Source organism: Hemicordylus capensis, chromosome 4 (assembly GCF_027244095.1).
Source record: "Hemicordylus capensis ecotype Gifberg chromosome 4, rHemCap1.1.pri, whole genome shotgun sequence".
Lineage (NCBI taxonomy): Eukaryota > Metazoa > Chordata > Lepidosauria > Squamata > Cordylidae > Hemicordylus > Hemicordylus capensis.
Window position 1 is genome coordinate 282,239,954 of NC_069660.1, and position 19,726 is coordinate 282,259,679.

At 45.8% G+C, this 19,726-nt stretch overlaps 2 long non-coding RNA genes across 2 annotated transcripts in view; one reads left to right on the forward strand and one right to left on the reverse strand.

Moving 5' to 3' along the window:
* Positions 1 to 6,427, reverse strand: part of LOC128325250 (uncharacterized) — an 83,525-nt gene extending 77,098 nt beyond the window's left edge. Inside the window, exons 1-2 of the long non-coding RNA XR_008307329.1 lie at positions 5,777 to 6,427; positions 966 to 1,089 (exon numbers count right to left, since the gene is read on the reverse strand). This is a non-coding gene — a long non-coding RNA (uncharacterized LOC128325250). The remainder of the gene's footprint in view (positions 1 to 965; positions 1,090 to 5,776) is intronic.
* A 102-nt stretch (positions 6,428 to 6,529) lies between these two features.
* Positions 6,530 to 19,359, forward strand: LOC128325247 (uncharacterized). The gene is made up of 3 exons (XR_008307327.1): positions 6,530 to 6,638; positions 9,259 to 9,371; positions 19,181 to 19,359. It is a non-coding gene; the product is annotated as an uncharacterized LOC128325247 (long non-coding RNA).
* The last annotated feature ends 367 nt before the right edge of the window (positions 19,360 to 19,726 follow it).

Consider the following 19,726-nt stretch of genomic DNA (forward strand, 5'->3'; position numbering starts at 1 on the left):
CCACATTGTTTCGATCTCACTAAATGTTGCACACACATAAGTAAGAGCCCCTGGTGGCGCAGTGGTAAAACTGCCGCCCTGTAACCAGAAGGTTACAAGTTCGATCCTGACCAGGGGCTCAAGGTTGACTCAGCCTTCCATCCTTCCGAGGTCGGTAAAATGAGTACCCAGAATGTTGGGGGCAATATGCTAAATCATTGTAAACTGCTTAGACAGCTCTGGCTATAAAGCGGTATATAAATGTAAGTGCTATTGCTATTGCTATTGCTAATGATGTGCACATGAATCTTCACATTCTATAAATCATCTGCACAAATCCACATGCCATTCCTTTCAATCTGGGGAGCTAGCCAACATATGAAAAAGAGATATTCATAGAGCATCTTCCCCCAATGAAATTAATTAATAATAATTTTAAAATCACACATCCAAGAGCTCTGTGCACACTGAAGTACACAGAAAGCTTTGGATAGGGGCACATCTCTAGCCCAATTCAGACATTATACTGTACGCGTATACAGATGTCTGTATATTAGTACATATGTTTGTGTGAATGACTGTACCAGTGTTCAATTTAAAAGTGAACTTGGGTGCAGGCCCTTCAAATGCATGGTACAGATAGGAAGTATACTTCTGTACCTGCATTCAACTTGTGAATTGACTGTACCTCTGTACAGATCTGTACTCGTGTACACCATACACTCATTGTATGAGTGTTGAACATAATGTATGAATTGGCCTTCTGTTTCCTTAGGATTATCAGCAAATATTAACCTCCAGTGACTTTTGTTTTCACCATTAGAAGAGGGGAAAGCATTTTCTTGGCTGCAAATGAAAAAGAGATCTTGAAAAACAAACTTATGGTGAAACTGCATGTTTTCCATGACAAGGGGATTCCACCAAAAATGGCATCCCTGTGTTGAGTTTTTCTCCTCTCCCCAACCATAATGTATAGAACTACTTACCTGTCTTGTGAGTGACATCATCAGGACATGCATTTTCTCACCGACCATTAGAATCCAATGAAGTGGAATGATGATTGCATGATGATGCCGCAACATGGAAAACTATTCCTCCTAGGACCAACATCTGATTGAAGAAATATTTGACAATTAATTGTATGTACTTGTATTTTAGTTGCTTAATAATTGATTAGATCTGCATATGTTTGCATAGAAGTCAAACTAACTAAATGCATACTTTATTTTTAGCTTAGGCAGATATGTATTGTGGAAGGTGTTGTCTGTTGAGGCATTCCCCCTTCTCTGCCAGTAAGAAGGAATGCATCTTTTAAGAGGCATTGCCACCTGCAGGTTTTTTAAATACCTATATTAAAATTACCTTTTTAAAAAATGAGACATCTGCTACCTAATTAATCAAGGCAACTTTGTAGTCACTCAAGATGCTTTAATCGGTTAATCTAATTGATAAGTTGAACAAGTTTTCAGCACTAATTCCTACAGAGGAAGGGGGATTAAAATGGACAAAGGTTTGGGGTTATATCTCCATGTCATGGGTAACATATAGAGCTGGTTCAGACATCCTGCACAGCCTCAGTTAAAGCTGCACTCTGTGCAATGGCTCTGATCCTTGTGAGCATGCAATTCATTTGTGCTCTAGGTTGAAGTAAAGAGAGATTGGTTGTATTATATTGTTGTGACATCTGAACCCACTGGTATCAGTTTAATCTAGCCTACTTACTTCAAATAAGCCAAGAACCATGTTAAACCTTTGGTATGGACCTTGGCTTATTTGAAGTAAGCTAGAATAAACCAGACCACCTTAAATGGTGCAGCAGGAAAATGCTTGACTAACAAGCAGAAGCTTGCCAGTTCAAATCCCCGCTGGTACTCTATCGGGCAGCAGTGATACAGGAAGATGCTGAAAGGCATCATCTCACACTGTGCGGGAGGAGGCAATGGTAAACCCCTCCTGTATTCTACCAAAGAAAACCACAGGGCTCTGTGGGCACCAGGAGTCGAAATCGACATAATGGCACACTTTACCTTTCAAATAAACCAAGATTGGTGGGTCTGGACATCACAAATATTAATTACTTTAATCTAGAGAAGAAGTGGACACTCGTGCAGGGAATGGTGGGAGGAGTCTGTACTCTTGAGGCTCAGAGACACTTCACAGAGCCTGGCTTTAACCAAGATTCCACATGACAGCTGGACCAGCCTGTAGCCTAACATGCAGTGTCTGCATTCGCACATAACATGAAACTGGAGTTAAATGGGGCAGAGGTTGGAATTTGTGAACCTCCAAATACGTGAAACCATGGTTTTGCTGCAAAAGTGATCTGCAGTTTCCCTCACAAAACTCCAATTTGAACCTTTGGTTTGTAGTGCATTTTGCCATCCCAACCTGAGGTTTCAAGGCTGCAGCATTACATCCGAACGCAGACCTCACCATAACAGTGGTTTTGTGGTGTTTCTGGAACCTTATTCATAGAGAGGGCAGCCCAGACCCACCTGGGATCATGGCTGCTCCATGCCTGTGGCACTTCTCGCTGGCTGCCACTCCAAGTACTTGCCCCCACACCCCGCCTCCAATTTAATAAAGCAGTTGCCCAACAACAGGGCTATGGCCATGTCCCATCCCAAGCTTCAAAGTCTGTCAAACAGGAAAGTCACATGGGCGCATGCCCTCTTCCCACTCTGTCCCTTGATTCCCCCTCTCCTGGCAATCAGGAGAGAAAGGGGTCAGGATGGGAAGACAGGCACTATGTGCTTTGCCCTCTGAAAATGAAATGATAAAATCAAGCCACAGATATGGCTACCCTGGCAACTCCTCTCCCAGTCTTGGTGACTGCCACAAGGAAGCAGTCCAAGTTAGCCCTCTGCCCCATGGCAGCCAATCTGCTTACGCTGCAATGCTGGTCTGAACCCAGGATATTTGAATGAGAGTTAAGATCTGTCCCCAGTCCTAGTGTTTCCACAGCCTGCTCATCTGGCAACACCCAGACACATGGAGCATCAAATTTTCATTTGAGTGCATCAAAGGCTTCCCTGGAGAAGAGGGAATCACTGTGCAAAAGTTCGGTCATTAACCAGAGAGAACGGGGGGGGGGACACAAGCGGGGGCCCTGTTTTTTGGATGGCTCAACTCATGAGCATGCAGTCTGACAGAAGACTAAAGGTTTTCAAACCTAAGGTCCTTCCCAGTGGACTGACCTTCTCATGAGAGGGCTAATCCCAAGGCAGCAAACCGACATGAGGGCAGAATTGTGGTTTGGTCTCCATGGACTGTTTTGTTGGGGTCAACCATCACAAGAGCATCCTTGGTCACAGCAGGCCAGACCCCAGGATCCTTTGCTCTCCCTCATATACATATCCCCTCCTAGGAATTAATCATGTTCCCTTCCCATAGTAACAGAAAAATAATGCCCTCAGCATCCCCTCGGGTGACGGTGTGATCGCTGTCAGATGTTGGGCTTGCATGGCATTTAAATGGGTTTAAACACCCTTTCCCTGTGATTCGCAGTCAGAAAATTTAACCGCAGGTTTGGCAACCTCCGGTTTCACATTATGTGTGAACGTGGCCAATTCCTAGGAGAAGGCAGTAGGGGGTGGGTCAGATTACCTCGGTAACCAAGAGAAGAAGTTGAACTGTTGCTGGAGCTGTTAGTGATAGAGGGCAGTTAGGAGGAAGAAGCATGGAAGAAGGCTACAGAAGAAGCTGAGCGGAAGGCGCAAAGACATGAAAGAGAGAGACTTACCTGATGGTACAGTTCCTGTAATGGATCTGGAGTAGCAGAGACCAGCATTTAAAGTGTCAAGCCTGACTGAAGCTGTGAGGGAGCTTGGTGGGACAGTGGGAAGGGCAGAGGTAGGGGAAACTGCCATTTGTGTAACTGTCCTAAACTGTTTGTTTATGTTGTACTTTTGTGGCCACTTATTTCTTTACTTTACATCTGCTTCTTACTTTTGCCCATAGATTCTGTTAAACTTACCCTGCTAGTTAGATCTCCTTAATTTCTAAAAACCCAGGGCCTGTTACAAGCCCATAGTTTCACTCCCATACTTTTGCTCCTTTGTTTCATTACTCATAATAATGTGGGAAATGGGATTTAAAGTAGGATTTCAAAATATCTCCCTGATACCCTTTGTTATTTTATGCGAAATCTGTTTGAACAGAATAGCATGTGTGTGGACAGCCAAGTTCCCTCAGTAAGTTTGTATTAAAAATATTAAAGCTATTATGTAGAAATGGTTCAAGGAATCCATGAAGCGGAAGGCGGCGTGTGATATGTGTGTGTGTGTGGGCGGGGGGGGGGTGTAATTTCCTTTTGTCCAAAGACATGTCAGTAGTATGTAGCCTACTTCTGCCTTTGACAGTACAACCATATGTTAGTTTTGACATTTTTTGTTCACTGAAGTGAAATTGAAAAAGGAATTTGAAATGAGCTTCGTACATCATCTGCATAATTAGCAAGAAATCATTTGTGGCTCCAATCAATGCATGCAATTTTAATAAATTGCTCTAATAACAACTCTACAGAAATTAGACAAAGCCGTCATTGGGTCAATCAATGCTGCTCAAGAAAACAGCATTGTAATGAAACTTCAGATGACAGTGTAATTCCACCTCGTTCCTTTTTATTTTATTTAGGCAAATAGTGTTTTACTGAAAATCTTTCAGTAAAACGGAGGACAGAGTGGTTTGCAGAATTGTTAAAGAGCATAATGCCTTCCATCAGCAGATTGCTATCCAAGTTGAGTAGAAATTGAGAAATCTTATAATCTAAGGTCTAATGAGAGAAGCATAAGCTGTTATCACCCTTTAAAAGGAATTCATTTGGCCAGACATGTCTTGTTTTACCCACTTATAACTAGGGTTCCCAGCTCCTGTCCCTGGGGTGCGGCAAAGAATATACAAAGAATATGTCAGGTTTTCCTTTTCTTGCCCCCATTTTTTCTTGGAAACTCCAAGAGACTCAGGGCAGCATAGCATACCCTATTTTCACAACAACCCTGTGAAGTAGACTAGGCTGAGAGATAATTACTAGCCTGAGATCATCCACTAGGTTTCAGAATAGAGACTTGAACCTGGGCAGCTCAAGCACAGCCGTGACATGCTATTTAATTCTTCTCCTTGAATGGAAGTCTCCCTCATGGGGGGTAGGGGGGTAGGGTAGTAAAGCTATGACTATTTGCAACAGGGGGACAAAAAGTCAGAAAGGCCAAACATTTCACATACTGATGGTTCAAGGCTAATTTGGGGTTTGATATCGGGACAAACGTCGGAAATAATATTGAAATACCAGAGCACAAAATGGTGGCAGAAATACAAACTGGAGTCCCCACCCCATCCCATCCCGGCTTGGAAATAAATGCCATCTTCCGCCATCTATCTGTCTATCTATCTGCATCCCTCCCCATCTGCACATTTAAGTATGTATGTATGTATGTATTTAACTACCACTTTAAAAATCAAATGATAGATTCTTGGATGTTACATCAGTTCCCTTATGATTCTTGGCTGTGGCATAATTTCTGTGGTTCTAGAATGTGAGATCACGTTTTGCCACAGTTATCAGATGTGAGTACAATTTCTGAGTTGCTTTTAAAAATCAATTAAAAATCAATGGGTGGATGGATTAATTGAAATTAATTACACAGAGCCTGTTCTTACCACCACAGATTCCTGGGTAGGAGTCTGTGGTCATCTGAGACAGCGGGAATCCTCCCCACCCAGCATTTCCAAACTTGAGTAGCCCAGATCCGCTACCCAGGTTAAAAGTGAGATAGCATGGAAACCGAGCCTGTCCTACCTTTTGTCCTGGTTGTCTGTGCTGCTGGTGCTTTTAAAATGGTTTCTGGGCTGCCAGAAGCCATGTTAACCATAGAGTTGGGTCGAAAGCAGGGCCAAGATGAGAACTGTTGCTGTCCTAAGGGCTGCCTCTCTAGAGAATGCCGTTGCGACATTCTTGTGGGTGTACAAGCTGCAAAGCCATAAGGAGGCTCTGGTCATCTAGGAGCAGACAGGTAAGATCCTGCCTTCCCTCCAGCCCACCCCTGTTAGTTGTGAGAACAGCCTCACAGAGTTCTGCCATCCTGGAAATGGCCAAATTTCAGATCTCTCTGCCCAGTCATTCCTGAGTTCTTTTCTCTCTCTCTGAGTAACCCTAAGCATCTACTGAGCTACAAGGCCTTCTTGCATGGGTGCATCTTTGTTCGCTGCCCTAGCACAGTGTTAAGTCTGAATGTCTGCCATTATTATTAACATTAGCATGGTGGTACAAGGCAATCAGAAAGGGGGTGAGTTACACCTGCTATAGAAATGAATTCCATTAACTGAGTGCAGCCACAGTGAAAGCCCTCTCTCACATCTTCACCAAACACACATTCAATGTTAGAGAATGGAGGAGAGTATTTCCCGAAGATTTTAATGCCCCGGAAATCTCATAAGCACGTCTTCTTGTGGGCAGGTAGTGTCCAAGTCCTGAACTAGCTGAAGTACAAATACATATGTGACTGATGTCAGTCCAGGCAACAGGTGCTAGGCAACCGTTGCCAAGGAATATGGAACTTTGGGACAGAGGCAGTTGAGGACAGCTGAGCAAAAGAAGAAGAGGTGAAGAGAAAGGATTTATCTGAGGAGTGAGGAGCTGGCACTTTGGGGAACCTTGGAAGGTAAAAGTGGTCCTCTTCTCCATGGACAAACCTGCTGCTATCAGACTAGCCTGGGGCAAAAAGGCTGAACAGGAAGAAGCTGAAGGCCTGCCACTCAAATGGCTTAATAGCACTGAAAACTTCAAACTGTTGCCCTGTACCAACAGGGACATTGTGTGCCCACACTGTTGGACTGAGTACTGTGGGCAAAGGCATAGTATATTTGGTTTCAGGATGTGGGGAAATGAAAAATGTGCCAAATTTAACATCTTAAAATATAAACCTAACTAGCTGACCCCACACAGAGCATCTGTGCAGTTGTGTACTGAGCCTGTGACATCCCCTCGCAGCTCGTTCTCTCGCTCCCCTCCCCGCAGCTCGCTCGCTCACTCACTCTCCCCACCGTAGCTCACTCGCTCGCCCTACCCCTCACAGCTCGCATGCTCGCCCTCCCCCTTGCAGCTCGCCCTCCCCCCGCAGCTCGCTCTCCCCCCACAGCTCGCTCATTCGCTCTCCCCCCGCAGCTCTCCCCCCGCAGCTCGCTCCCCCTCCCCCTGCAGCTCGCTCACGCCCTCCCCCCGCAGCTCGCTCGCCCTCCCCCCCGCAGCTCGCTCCCCCTCCCCCCCGCAGCTCGCTCCCCCCCCCCCCGCAGCTCGCTCACTCACTCGCTCTCCCCCCCCCCTGCAGCTCTCCCCATTGGGCTGGCCAGGGCCAGGCCATCCCACCACCGCCTCCCACCTTCTCCTCCCGGCTGGTAGGGCTTTGCCCGCCATCTGCCCACCTCCTCACCACCGCCATCATTTCTCCCCACCACCGCCTCCTCTTCTTGGCCAGCGGGGCTTCGCCCGCCGTCCACCCATCTCTTTTGGCCAGAGGGGCTTTGCCTGCCAGCTCTCCACCTCTGCATCCTGACCGCAGCCATTCTTTCTCTCCGCTTCAATGCTGGAACTCTTGCACGCTCTAGAGCATCTGCACGTTAGTACTTGATTGCTCCCCTCACCTCAGAGATCTTCCCACCCTCACCTGGTCTGCACTCCTGCTCCTCCTCCATCCCGTTGCTTCCATCCTCCTCACCCTTCTTGGTCATGGCTGCAGCATTGCTGCTGCCTATTGGCCAAGCTGCAGCCCCCTATCCCCAGAGACCTCCCCACTCTCACCCAATCCCCACTCCTGCTCCTCCTTTCAGGAGCAGCAGCAGTGGTTGACTGGGTAGTTCCTTGCTGCTGCCACCACCATGGCCGCTCATTCCCCTCAGGCCACTGACAGGCCCAGGCCCATCCCTTGCCTGCCTGCCTGCCTCCCTCTTACAATGGCCTCAGTAGCCCCAAACAGCAGCAGCGGTTGCCTGGACCCTTCCTTGCTGCCAGTGCCGCCATGGCCACTCATTCCCCTCAAGCTGCTGACAGGCTCAGGCCCGTCCCTTGCCCTTCCTTCTGTCTCTCTTCCCCCTCCCTTCTTTTTCTCTTTCTCTCTCCTCCACTCGCTCTTCCCCCTCCCTTCATGTTTTTTCTCCCTCCCTCCCTGAGTTAAAAGATTTCGTTCATTTACACAACAGCATCCTCCTTCTCCTGAAGGGGCTCTTTCCTCCCTCACGACCTGTATTTTGGCAGACCCCTGCCTGCTATCCTTTTATATCCAGAACATCTTCCAACCAGTAACAGCTGCATTCCAACTGACCTTAACCATCACAGGGTCCTCCTCCTTATCTTCATAGGGGATCCCCACTGCCCAATCACCATGGTGCTTCTGCTCTCACAGGCTCCTTCTCCCTATCTGCATATGGAATCCCCACTGCCCAATCAGGTGCTTCTGCTTGCAAACTCTGCATATGGAATCCCCACTGCCCAATCAGGTGCTTCTGCTTGCAAACTCAGCCTATCGCCTCCTTCCTACCATGTCACCATGCATGGCCCGTCTTGGAGAAATAATAATATCCTCTCTAATAAAAGCCTTGGTGTCCGTCCGTGGACACCAAGGCGTGTGTCCGTGCCTCCCTGGGCTGTTCTGGGCATGCGCGGAGCGCATGCCCAGAACAGACCAAGGAAGACATGACCGCCAGCACCGGGCGGCCAGAAGTAGCCGCCGCGAAAAAAACCAGAGAAGCGGCGGAGCCATGGGGAGCGGGGATGGAGGAGGAGGAGCGGGGATGAGGAGGAGCCAGAGGACGCGGCAAGCCCCGCGGGGCAAGAGGGGGCAAGAGGCGGCGGGGGAAGCCGGCCGAGGTGGCGGTGGAGCCGCCGCCGAGGCCTGGCACCGCCGCCGAAGCCAGGTGGGTGGGAGACTTTGGGGCCCTTGTCCGAGGAGGAGCCAGAGGACGCAGCGAGCCCCACCGAACACAGGCGGGGGCAAGAGGCGGCAAGAGTTGGTGAGAGGGGAGAGGAAAAGAAACAAAGGGCAGAGGAAAACAAAGACAAAGAGAAAGTGAGAAAGAAACAGAGAGAGAGACAGACAGACAGACAGGTAAAAAAAAACAAAAACCAGGGACACACACAAACACAAAAAAGAGGGGAAAAGAGATGAAGAACGCATAAAGGGGGGGGAAAGGCTAGCTCCCGTTATTATAACGGGCTGAAAAATACTAGTAGATTAATATAAACACTAAATCCAAGTGTTTGTTTGGACTCTGTAACTCGCTTCTCAGATTCCCTTTGAAAGAACCTGCGGTATCTGCCACATATATGTGATTCCTCAACAGCAGCCACAAGCTTGAGATTGTGAAACCAAACCAACCTACCCACGCAGATTGTCTTGAAGGTATGTTTTGGTTTTAGATGTTGAAATATACACTGTGATTTGTTGGAATTTGTATTACCTTGCCTAGCAGCTAAGTTACCAAACAAGAAGTGATGGTGCCTGACAAAATTTCCCTTTAAACATACGCTGCCCATCCTGGATTACAGAGGGCCAGCTTCCCAAGTACAATAGATTAGTAGATTTTCAGGTCTACTACATTTATTTATTTATTTATTTAATATACCGCCTAGTATAAAAATCTCGAGGCGGTGTACAGAATTAAAACATAAATATAACACATTTAAAATCCATTATTATAAAAATTAGATTAAAACGTTAAAAATACATTAAAATTTAAAAATCGAATCTCATTTGAAGGCCTGGGAAAACAAGTACATCTTCAGGGTCCTCCTAAAAGCAAACAGAGAAGGAGATGCTCTTATTTCAGCAGGGAGTGCATTCCAAAGCTCTGGGGCAGCCACAGAAAAGGCCTGGTCCCGAGTTGCCACCAAATGAGTTTGTGGCACCCATAGTCAGACCTCTCCAGATGATCTTAATAGGCGACAGGGTTCACAGCAGAGAAGGTGCTCTCTTAAATACCCTGGGCTTAAGCCATTAAGGGCCTTATAGGTAATAACTAGCACTTTGCATTTCGTTCAGAAACCTATCGGTAGCCAGTGTAGTTCTTTTAGAATCAGTGTTATATGGTCCCTTCGGGTAAACCCAGAAACCAGTTTGGCTGCCGCATTCTGTACCAACTGTAGTTTCCAAACTACATACAAAGGAAGCCCCACATAGAGTGCATTACAGTAGTCAAGCCGAGAGGTTACCAGCATATGTACCACCGTTTTAAGGTCACTACTCTCCAAGAACAGACGTATCTGGTGTATCAAGCTGATAAAAAGCACTCCTGGCCACAGCCTCAACCTGAGAAACCAGAGAGAGTTTGGGATCCAGGAACACTCCCAGACTACGAACCTGATCTCTTAGGGGGAGTGTAACCCCATCCAGAATAGGCAGATCTATACCATCTCTCGGATCCCGACCCCGTACAGACAGTACCTCTGTCTTGCTTGGATTCAACTTCAGTCTGTTGTCCATCATCCAGCCCAATATCGCCTCCAGGCAGGCACTTAGCGAGGTCATGCTATTTTCTGATGAAGTTGGTATAGAGAAATAGATCTGGGTATCATCAGCATATTGATAGCATACCAGACCAAACCTCCTGACGATCTCTCCCAGTGGTTTCATGTAGATGTTAAAAAGCATTGGAGACAGTATGGAGACTTGTGGAACCCCACACTTCAGCTCTCGTTTTTAGAGCAATAATCTCCAAGCGACACCATCTGGAATCTGCCAGAGAGGCAGGAGTGGAACCACTGTAAAACAGTGCAACCCAAGCCCACCTCCTTCAAGCAACCCAGGAGGATACCATGGTATTGAAAGCCGCCAAGAGATCCAAAAGGATCAGCAGAGTCACACTCCCTCTGTCGATCATCCATCAGGCTGACCAAGGCAGTTTCAACCCCATAGCCCACCCGGAAGCCAGTCTGGAAAGGATCTAAATAATCTGTGCCATCCAAAACTTCCTGAAGCTGAGAAGCAACCACTCACTCAATCACCTTGCCCAATCAAGGGAGATCAGAAACAGGCCTGTAATTAGCTAACTCCGAGGGATCCAAAGCAGGTTTCTTCAAAAATGGTCAGATAATAGCCTCCTTAAGACAAGGTGGCATCCTGCCCTCCCTCAGAGAAGCACTTATGATATTTACCAGACCCTCTCTGATAATATGACTATCACATGAAATAAGCCAAGTTGGGCAAGAATCAAGAGAGCAGGTGGTGGGGCGCATAGTCCGAAGCAGTTTGTCCACATCATCAGAAGTAACAAACTGAAAATGATCCAGTTCAATCCTACAAGGGGAGTTGCTGGGCGCCTCTACGATAGCTCCCAATGTATATATACAGGTGACCCTCATTATCTGCAGGGGTTCTGTTTTTGCCCACAACCGCGGATAATAAGAGATGAGACCTTGAGAGAATGGGAATTGGAGGGCTAGGTTCCTCGGGTCAAAAAAGGACCCAAAAAAAACCCAACCTAGGAAGAGACAGAAATCAGTGAAATAATGTACTGTGCCATTCTCTCCAGGTATCCGGCTGACCAGTAATGCTCCTGTAAACACCCAATTCCACCAATTTTCTGCGAACAAGTGCGGGGCGGGGGGCAAAGAAAGAACCACAAAATGGCTCCATTCAGCAAGATGGTTGCCAGAAATGACCTCAGAGATAATTTCCAGCCACCCATGAACCATGGATAGGCAAATTTTCACTATTTTTGTATCTACGAATAACAAGTTTGGATCTCCATCGCCCATCCGTAGATACACAAAACTGCAGGTCCTGGGACCACAGATAACAAGGGCCACCTGTATATATATACAATTTATAATCATATATGGTCAACATTTCCCAAGTAGACTCTGAGCACACTTTGTACAAACAAGAGGAGTAGATTTAGATTTATTGATTCCAAGTTTTGTTTTGTTTCTCCAATCCTCTGTGTCCAGTCATGTATAAATCATAATTCAGACCATCTTTCTATGAATGCCATATTCAGAAGCTGGTTTCTTTTTCCTCTGCCCTGGGCAAAAGTAACATATATAGCATTATGCCCGAAGAGACTATCTGCTCTCAGTGTTTTTTAGTACACAAGGCTACCGTACCTCTCAGTGAGATTAATTATATGAGAAATAAAGATGAAGCTGATGTCAGATCAGAAATCCAAGCCAAATCAAAGCGTTAGTCTAAGTTCTATTTGTTTGTTCAGCTCAGGGATAGGAGGGAGAAGAATAAAGGCTTAAGGGTTTGCCTCCTTTATCCCAAGTTTTGCAGTGGTATTCTATCTAACCTCCAGCAGATGTTGTACAATGTACTGTTTCCCTTGGTAGGTTCTCAAATTCATGGGGATAAGTATGCTGCAGAAAATGCAAATCCTTTCATTTGGCCTGAGTCTATTCAGAAGTAGTTCCAGAGCTATTGCTAGGATTCAGTATTGAAAGTTCAGAGTTTGATTCTTCAGCATCTATGAAAACTGATGCTCCTTTAGACACTGGAAAACTGATGCTCCTTTAGACACTGGAATAGGAGGTACAGCTGTCTTTAGACACAGGACCAGGAGGTACAGTTAAACTGGGCTGTCTACATACAGCCCAGGGTTTTTAAAGAAAATGTTTTTTGAGAAAATAATGTAGATTTTTAAAAAGTAATTTCACTTTTTAAAAACTCCTTCTTAACTTTCCCTAAAATATAATTTCTCAGTCTATGAAGACTGAGAAATTATATTTTAGGGAAAGTTAAGAAGGAGTTTTTAAAAAGTGAAATTACTTTTTAAAAATCTACATTATTTTCTCAAAAAACATTTTCTTTAAAAACCCTGGGCTGTATGTAGACAGCCCAGTTTAACTGTACCTCCTGGTCCTGTGTCTAAAGACAGCTGTACCTCCTATTCCAGTGTCTAAAGGAGCCCTGATCAGATTGCAAACAAGGTACACTAATGCATGGAAGGGGGAGCAGCGTCACAGTAACAAGCCCTGCCTTGCCCTCTAAAGCCCTATATTCAGTGAACACAAGAAGGAAGCAGGGTCATGCCTCTTAGCTATTTCCCCAGTGCAGATGCACCCATTTCCCCAAGTGCTGATGCACCAACATTTCCATTTAACACAGAACCACAGGTCAAATGGACATGTGATTCCACTCTAGGGATATGCACGGAACCGTGGAGGTGTGGTCCGGCGCCGGGGTGTGTGTGTCTCCTTTTAAGGGCGGGGGGGTTGTACTTACCCCTCCCGCTGCTTTTCCCCTTCCGGCACTCTGTTTTTTGACAAAGTTTTTGGGGCGGCAGCGTTCCTCCCTGCCGCCCCTGCCCCCATTGTTTTCTGGAAATACTGGAAGTAGCTGTCGCACATGTGCCCACCGCTGCGCTGCGTGCCCACCGCTGCTGCCGCTCGCGCACCGCACACGTCGCATGTTGTGTGCGCACATCACGCATGCAACGTGCGCATGCAGTGTACGTGGTGTGTTTATGCATGGCAGCAGTGGGCGCATGTGCAGTGGCTACTTCCAGTATTTCCGCAAAACAACGGGGGCAGCGGGGGCAGAGACGAATGCTGCCGCCCCAAAAACCTTTGTCGTAAAACAGATCACCAGAGGGGGGGAAAGCGTCGGGAGGGGTAAGTACAACCCCCTCACCCTTAAAAGGAGACTCCCCTCAGCACTGGACCGCCAGACCAGGCCACATCCGAACCGGTTCGGAAGCCTCTATAACGGCCTCCAGACCGGGTCGTGCACATCACTATTCCGCCCCCCACCTGCCCTGTTTGTATTTGAACAGAACAGGGAGCAAGGAGCCTGCAGTTAGCAAGACTGCAGAGAGGAGAGGGAACTGCCTTTATGGGCTTTCTTCTTGCATGAAGGACAGCCCACACAGCCAATCACAGCCAGAGAGAGGGAGGAGCTTTCTCCCTCAACTCTGGTTACAGGGAATGCAGCCTGCAGTTCTGCATTTGGATGTAACACAAGCTGCGTTCAACCTCAGGTTTGGGTGGCGAAACTCACAACCACCTAAGGGTACATATTGGAATTTCAAAAACCAAACCTCAGGTCGCTCTCTTTGCAGAACCGGAGTTTCCTGCATTTGGACATACAGGTTTGGGAACCGCTGACCTCTTAAACTCCAGTTTTGCATTACATGCTAATGGGGCCTCTGTGTCTTTTAAGTTCCAACTGACTTCCCTAACTGAATTCTAGCTGCTCTCCACTAGGGGGTTTCCCAGACACAGCTGCAGGGCTTGTCTCTGCCAGGCACACTTAGTGTGGGATTTAACCCCTTCCTATCCAGATCGCTAGACAATTATTTTCCAATCTCATTTCATCACAATGACCAGAGAATAACTAGACTGTGCTGGTTTGAGGATACAGTAGAAAAGAGTTCCCAGTCTATTGTGGGGTGCAAAATTCCAGAGATGAAAATATGGGGCTATTAATTTGGAAATCCAGTCTGAGACCATTTCTTTTTGGAAATGAATGCTGAGACAGGCAATTTACAGTCAAGAGAGGGAATGCAGCTTATGAGACTAGCTGTTTATTTGGGGGCTGAGGTGCAATGAGCAGTACTTCAGAGATGCAATACAAAAGGGAGAGAAAGAATAATTGGCAGTGCTATATTCTGGCACTTTTTGTGCACCCTCAATAATTGCTGTCATAGGCAACCGCCTAGGTCTGCCTAGTGGATCGGCTGGCCCTGGCAGAACCCACAGTTGCTCAGGGGTGTGGCCAGCAGGCATATCAGTGTCAGGGACATGGTTACTGGGCATGATGAACGTTTGAAGCTGCCTTCTACTGTGTCAGACCATTGGTCCATGTAGGTCAGTCTAGTCTAGGCCGACTGGCCGCTGCCATACCTAGAGATGTTAGAGACAGAATCAGATACATTCTGTGTGCAAAGCAGGAGCTCTGCCTAAAGCACTCGAAATCCAGCTCCTGCCTCACATATTCACAAAATGCAGAGCTGTGCTCTGAACTGGGTTTGTGCATTCAGCTGAATCTTTGTACAGAGCCCACATACTGTAGATGAAAGGGTGCATTTCCTTCGTGATACATTATTGCACATGTTCTATTCCCTTTTCTGATGCTTCTGCTCTGTTTATGCCCTCAGTAATGTTTTATTCATGACATTGTACATATTTGTCCATGCCTGTGCTACAGAGCTATTCAAATACCTTCTGAATATACTGTACATCTAATTTTAGATTGTTTAGGATTGCTCAGACATTAACTATGCCCGGTACCATAGATTTCTGATGGCATAACAATAAAACAGTTAAACAGAAGTCCACAAGTTCAGAGTCTGAAGCATAATAATCACTTTCCAATAAGAAAATGCACAGATGTATCTCAGCAATAGCAGACTGTTGATTGCTCTAACAGGCTCTATTAGGAATGGATTTTTCCCAAAGCCATATTGCTGCTGGTGGTGGTGCTTCTCCCCTCCCCCGCTCCCCCCCCCCTTTTAACATCCATAGCTATAAAATAAAATTGTTCGGGGGTGGAAATTACTGGACCTCCATTTCCAAACATTTCTAAAGAGACCATGCCATCTCATGTTGGAAACTTTGTCATGCTATCAATTATACAATCAAAATGTAAGATTTATTTTTGTCTGTTCAGTACAGCTGGAAGAGAATGAGATTCTGCTAATGCAGGCATGCAAATATATAGTCAGTGCATACAATAAAGTGCCTAATTAGTTCAGAGATGGCATTTCTATCCATTCCGATGTGCCAGCAGGTTTAAGGGGTAGCGTATGTATTTGCTTGTTTGAATACATAGAGCACTTTTTTTCCCTGATTAGATTCCGCTCACATTTTGCAGAGAAAACTACATCTGCTCCATCAGTGCCATAAAATAGGTATTTCCTCGGGGGTATGTAAAGCATATATAAATCTCAGCTTCTGCTGGAGATTTGCATAGATACTGGCAGACAGGTCACCGGTGCATTTAGTTTTCTTTGTGACTGTGGTGAGTTTTCAGTGGTCTAATGAGACTGTGGGCATTTCTGCTTACACATGTAAAGTGCTAGTGAAACTGTGAATAGGGCCCTGCAGTATACTCCACATTGCAGCGGTGGTTTAAGTCGTCAGTATTTGCTTGTGCTGAAGAAGAAGAAGAAATTACCATGCTAGTTTTCAGATGACCTTAAAGCCCAAGGTGCACATATAAAGATTAAAACCACATATAAAACAAATCCTGTGGGGTTGTTTTGTTTTGCTTTGTTTATTGAACCATGTGTTTTGTTGTAGTTAAAGGATGCTTTTGGAAATGCACCTTTTCTGTGTATCTGGTTGCAGTTTGGGTCCCTCCCCCTTCAAGGAATTCCCCCTGTAGCAATCCTCGCTGTAAGCCATTAGCTGTGCACATCTGCCCACGGTAATGACCGTACCAGTGTACACATACCTGACTGCTATCAAATTTAGATATCACCCACAGGACACTAATGTTAACGTCTCTTGGGCCAGTTAAATTGCGGATTATTGACCAGCTACAGTTATCGCTTCATTTGGCTTTTGGAGGTGAAGTATGCAGACTTGAGGTCACATGCAGGTCAAATGCTGATGCATATTGCAGAGGAAGTAAGCCAAAAAGATCAGGATTTCTCTCCCAGTGACTGTAAGCCAAAATGACAATATTCTTCCAGAACATTCTTCGGAAACCTTGCCCATATGCCCTATCCTGATTGTTTATTAAGACAGATGTATGCAATTACTTATAGTGACCTACAGAGATCTTACAGAAAAGAAACAAGATGGGTAAAGAAGCCATTTAATATTAAGGGGGAGAAATCCATTTTTTTTTGTCTAGCCCCAACAATGCCAAAAACACAACAACCTTAGCCAGCCAAGCATCTCTGAAATGATACTCTCCTATAGAGCTCTTTATTAGAGAGCAAAGGATGCTGGGAGGAACCACCTGCTGCTCAAGATCCCAATCACATACTTGCATGCAGACCTTCCCTTCACTCCCATAGCAAATGAGCACTTGGGTTGCCATGCCAACCAAAGAGAAAACCAACAGAGAAAAAGAGAGGGAGAGAGAGCCTTTTAGGCCAATGGGCAAAAAAGCTACAGGCAAGACCTTTTTCAAAAAAATCTACATCTTAGAAGACTTTCCCTTTGGGCCCTGGCCCCTAGAGCAAGCAAAATTCCCTAGGTTCTGTTCCCAAACCCACCCAAAATTACTAGATTATGCTCATAGCTCCACCTAATGCCCATGGCTCCCACCTGGATCTAATCTAGGCCCATCCCCAGACAGCATCCTGATATCAGCATTTTTTATTTCAAGAGTAGACAACTCCAGTTATTATAGGAGATTGTCAGGAGCTGTTCTTGCATGTTGATTTACACCCAGTGCAGACACAATCTAGGGCAGGGGTGTTTTTGGACTACATCTCTCAGCATCCCCGGCCGCAATTTATTGTGGCTGGGAAGATGGGTGTTGCAGTTCAATAACAGCTGGAGGGCAAAGTTTGCCCACCCCTAATCTAGGGATGGGGCCATGGCTCAGTGGTAGAGCATCTGCTTTGCATACAGAAGGTCCAGGTTCAATCCCCGACATCTCCAGGTAGGGCTGGGAAAGGCTCCTGCCACTGCCAGTCAATACTAAACTAGATGGATCAATGTTCCCACTCGTTCTAAGGCAGCTCCCTGTGTTCAATCTAACAAACAAGCATCACCTGGGGCTTCCTGCTCATATGCACTGAAAGCTCTAAGCAGATCTAACAGAATCTGGAGACTGATGGGAAGTTAGGGGTTGTCACATGGGACCATAGGCAGCTGAGTATGCAAGATATTGAACTCTGGGTCCCAACAGGATTGGGATTGGAGTTGGCTGGAGGTCTGGGGCAGATCCTTAGCAGGATCAATCCAAGAGCCAGGTTTTCAGACCAGGGGACAAACCAAAGTTTGAATGAGGCTGAAACAGGATTTGAGTAGGGAAATATAGAAGGAACAAGCAGGCAAAGAGACCTGGCGCAAAACCAGGAGAACAGTAACATGCAATTCCCCAGCAACTGTGTCCAAGGCCCTGAGTAATTATTATTTTACATTTTTACATTTATAGCAATAGCAATAGCACTTACATTTATATACCGCTCTATAGCTGGAAGCTCTCTAAGCGGTTTACAATGATTTAGCATATTGCCCCCAACATTCTGGGTACTCAGAATGTTATATTCTGAGTATATATACTGAGTGGTTATATTCTGTTATATTCTGAATGGTATATCCCGCTCTTCCTCCAAGGAGCCCAGAGCAGTGTACTACATACTTGAGTTTCTCTTTCACAACAACCCTGTGAAGTAGGTTAGAGAGAAGTGACTGGCCCAGAGTCACCCAGCTAGTTTCATGGCTGAATGGGGATTTGAACTCGGGTCTCCCCGGTCCTAGCCCAGCACTCTAACCACTACACCCCACTGGCTCTCTGAGTACCACTTGGAGAAGGCAAAGTGGAGGGAAGAAACCAGCATTTCCCAGTCTCAGACAGCAGGCCAAGGAAACACCATGTTGCCATTTAGAGAGGGCAGGGAATGGAGCAATCCCCACCTCTCTTTCAGACCACACTTAGGAGCACTCATATCTCTGGTTATTAAGGCATATAAAAATAACCACAATAATACATTAAAAGCCAGCATGGTGTAGTGGTTGGTGTGTTGGACTAGGACTAGGGAGATTGAGTTCAAATTTCATTCAGTCATGAAACTCACCGGGTGACTCTGGGCCAGTCAATCTCTCAGCCTAACCTACTTCAGAGGGCTTTTGTGAGGATAAACATAACAATTCACACCACTCTGGGCTCCTCAGAAAAGGAGCAGGATATAAATGTAAAAATAAAAATAAAAATATCTTAAAATACATTGTTTGCTATTTGATCTTGAATATATCCAGGATAGGTCTTTGAACCTTGGATATAAATCTTCCTTCTTCTAACTGAAACAGCACCTATGGGAGATACCCAGTGGCAGACTCTGAAAGTTAAAATAAAGACTGGTTTTCCATTCACACACAAATGTAGATTAATCACAAGGCAACAGGCAGGTAGTCAAGATGGTGCCAGTGATTAAAAAAATTCCATTGGAATTTATAGCAGTCTGGAACTTGCTCAATCAATTTAGCATTTTGGTCACTTGAAATGGGGAGAAAATCTCTGCTATGGCTGTGATTCGTGGTGGCCTCAGGACTGTAATGCCATTTATCCTTTTGTCTTTCCATATGCTTTAGGACCAGTCTGAAGCTTTTCATATTGCTTGTGCCTTTCTCTGTCATCCTGCACTGATGCCCTTTTCAGAGCAGTTTCAGAAAGGAAGCCAAATAAGAAAGCCTTATTTTCAATCAACTGTGCCTATAAGAAAATAAAAGATTAAACACAAAAAAAGATTAAAATTTATGCCTCCAGCTGGCTCCCGTCTGTCTTTCCCTGTTCTTGTTCCTACTGACTGCCAGTCATGATTTGAAACCTCTTTTTGAAAGGGGCAAAGGACGTTTCTGAGATGCATAAGAGAACGCACCCACATTGCATTAGGCAGAGCTTCCAAAGACTCCTTCCTCCTTTGAAAGTATGCTGGACCTTGGGCGATGCTGTTCTTCCACTTCCTGCATCTTCATTCTTTCTTCCAGCCAACAACATCCTTGGCTGGGGCAATTCCCCCATGCATTTGCAGTCACAGTTAATGTTTCTGCCATTTCATCCTGCGGTCTCTCTAGCCAAAATCCAGACTCCAGGCTACAAGTATGACAGAGAGCATTAGTTTGTAATTGAGAAGTCTC